At 44.2% G+C, this 2,919-nt stretch overlaps 1 long non-coding RNA gene across 2 annotated transcripts in view; it reads right to left on the bottom strand.

The window, feature by feature from the left end:
- Nucleotides 1–2,919, bottom strand: part of LOC116076889 — an 11,806-nt gene that overhangs the window by 5,663 nt on the left and 3,224 nt on the right. The gene's annotated exons all lie outside the window — the stretch shown is intronic.

Genomic DNA, 2,919 nt, shown 5'->3' with positions numbered 1-2,919 from the left:
TTTTGAGTAATCAGTTCTCTCAGTGAACACCAGAAAACTATTATGTGTCTCCCTCCCATTATCACTCCTCATTTAAAGTTCCTTTAAAACAACAATAAAAAGCATTTTAAGAAATAAAGCAAAGCTGGGCAGTGGTGGTGCATGCCTTTAATCCCAGCACTTGGGAGGCAGAGGCAGGCGGATTTCTGAGTTCGAGGCCAGCCTGTTCTACAGAGTGAGTTCCAGGTCAGCTAGGGCTACACAGAGAAACCCTATCTTGAAAAAAAAAAAAAAAAGATATACCAGGAGGATCTGCTGTTAGTGCTGGGGAGTCAGGTGCTAGCATTGCCACCTGTTTCCACCTTTGTCCCTGTCACAAGCCTCGTCTTATCCTAGGCAAGCTGCAGCAAATGGAGCCAATCTGCCAGACCCAGTGGTCATTTATCTACCATCCAGCCACAGCTAAGCAATGTCAGCTTCACCTGGCTTCCCACCCCATCAAGAACATCTTTGCCTGGTTCTGGTCACGCAGAGCTACAGATTCAGGCTGCCTGCCAGCTCTCAAATCAAGGTATGGGTTTTAACTTCATGAACCAAAGCAAAAACAGCTTTTCAAAGTCTCCCAGGAGTGCCTCCGCCCCCAACAACTGCAGAGAAGAAGGCGTTTGTGGGAGAGAAGGGTAGCTATAGACGTCATTGCATCATCCAGATCCCAGCTGTGACCTGGCTCAGAGTTTTCCAGTTAAAAATAACCAGGGCTTAGACTTGGGAAGAAAAAAGTAAACTGTTGCATCTCCATGGAAACCAGTGGGGGTGAAGCATTGGATTTTCAGCACATGTAACAAAATGGGGTGGATAAAGAGGCCGGAAAAGTAGAAGCCCTGTGATGAAAGGTGATACCCCTAATTAGCATGCAGGATGTAGTCAGACACAGCCTCAGGGCTTTGCAAGGAGGATCTGTTTACAAGCAAGTATGCATCTTAGGCCTGTACAAGTCTACTAGAGTCTTCCAGCCTTCCTGTAGCAGATCTGCTAGTGTTTAGCAAAGGGCAGATGAACAGGAGGACAGTAGGTGCTATGGTACTATCCCAGAATCTCTGCTGCCCTGCCATGCGCAGACCTTCATTTACATATTCAGCAGCTTGAGATGACACAGATGGAATTTCATAACCAAAGGGGAGTCTCCAGACTTCAGAGCTGACCTGTACGTTTGTTTCTCTTTAGCAGGACCAGGTTTTTCCTCTTCTGGTATTTTAGGAAATTATGTAAAGCATCATTAATTATCTTAAATGTCTTTAAAGGGGTGTCTCCTATGGGGTGTGGTGATGCACACCTTTACTCCCTAGGACTAGGGAGGCAGAGGCAGACCGAAGGACAGCCTGGTCTACATGGCTAGTTCCGGGACAACCAGGAGTACATAGTAAGACCTCCCACCCAAAAGAAAAGATGTCTCTTACCATCTCTGGAATTGTCACCACTCTAGGTAACTGTCCTTTGGGGCAATTACCTTCGTTTTTCCTTCCTTTTTTTTGGTTTTTTGAGATTCCTTCCTCTTTTTAAAAATAATTTACAAATTTAGGTCTATTTATTTTATTATTCTGTATCAATAAATGTTTCACATGCATGTATTTATGTGCACTGTGTGCCTGGTGCCAGTGAAGGTCAGAAGAGGGTATCAGATCTGAAACTGGAATTATGTATGGTTGTGAGCCATCATTTGGGTTCTGGGAACTGAACCAGAGTCCTCTGCTAGAACAACGTGTGCTCTTAGCCATTGATCCATCCCTCTACCGGAGCCCTGGTGTTTAAATAAAGAGTTTATACAGCAAATTACAGGAGGAGGAATATTGTGCACTGTTGGCTTTTAGCAAGTGTTTTCTTAATTTGGTATATTGGAAAGATTTGCACAGTAATCACTGCTCACTATTGTTTCTTTTGAGGTAGGTGTATTGTTGGAGCCTCAAACTGGCAATGCCGAGGCTGGCCTTGGGCTCTTGATTCTCCTGCCCCTACCTCTCAAGTGCTAAGATTGCCAGCCTTTGCTACCATTCCTAGTTCTCTTGTTCCTTGTTTAGTAACAATATAACCTTAGACCAGATTCTTCACTTCTCAAGTCTGAAGCATGGCTAGTTTGGCAAAGATCAAGTTGGACAAAGCATACAAGATCGCTGTTATCTTCCCTTCCCGTGGAACCTTTGACAGTTTAGCTGTAACCATGCAAGAATAAGAATAGGATACTTGTATGGTATAATTCAGATCATGCTAGACTCACTCAGGATCACACAGAGGTACACAAAGATATGAAAGGCACAGAGAAGACACTAAAGCAGGTGTGAATTTGCCAAGGATGCTGTTGATTTTGGAATCCTGAATCATCACCACAGCCCTAGCATTGAATTAAAGCCAGAGAGTAGGGACAGATGTTAAATTACCCAGTTATTCTGGGCATGTTGTAATGTCCCTCATACAGAGTACCTCAAGAAGCTTGAAAGTTATACAGCAGTGTGCAGCAGGATTATAACTGTTAAACCACAGCAAATCCCAAATAGGAAAAGGTGGCCGGGCAGTGGTGGCACATGCCTTTAATCCCAGCACTTGGGAGGCAGAGACAGGCAGATTTCTGAGTTCGAGGCCAGCCTGGTCTACAAAGTGAGTTCCAGGACAGCCAAGGCAACACAGAGAAACCCTGTCTCAAAAAAAAAAAAAAAAACCTAAATAAAAAAAGATAGAGGAAAAGCACCCCAAAATCAAACCTTGTACACTGAGAGCCCCCTGATCACTACTGTTCTGTCTCAAGGATGACCTCAAAGCTGGGCCAATTTGTCAACCAGAGGCTGGGACATAAATAGGCGATGTAAGCATTCTTTTTTAATTAAAAAGTGTGTGTGGGCTGGTGATATGGCTCAGTGGGTAAGAGCACTGACTGCTCTTCTGAAGGTA

This window comes from Mastomys coucha, unplaced genomic scaffold (genome assembly GCF_008632895.1).
Source record: "Mastomys coucha isolate ucsf_1 unplaced genomic scaffold, UCSF_Mcou_1 pScaffold5, whole genome shotgun sequence".
Lineage (NCBI taxonomy): Eukaryota > Metazoa > Chordata > Mammalia > Rodentia > Muridae > Mastomys > Mastomys coucha.
This window is presented reverse-complemented; position numbering and strand designations above follow the sequence as displayed.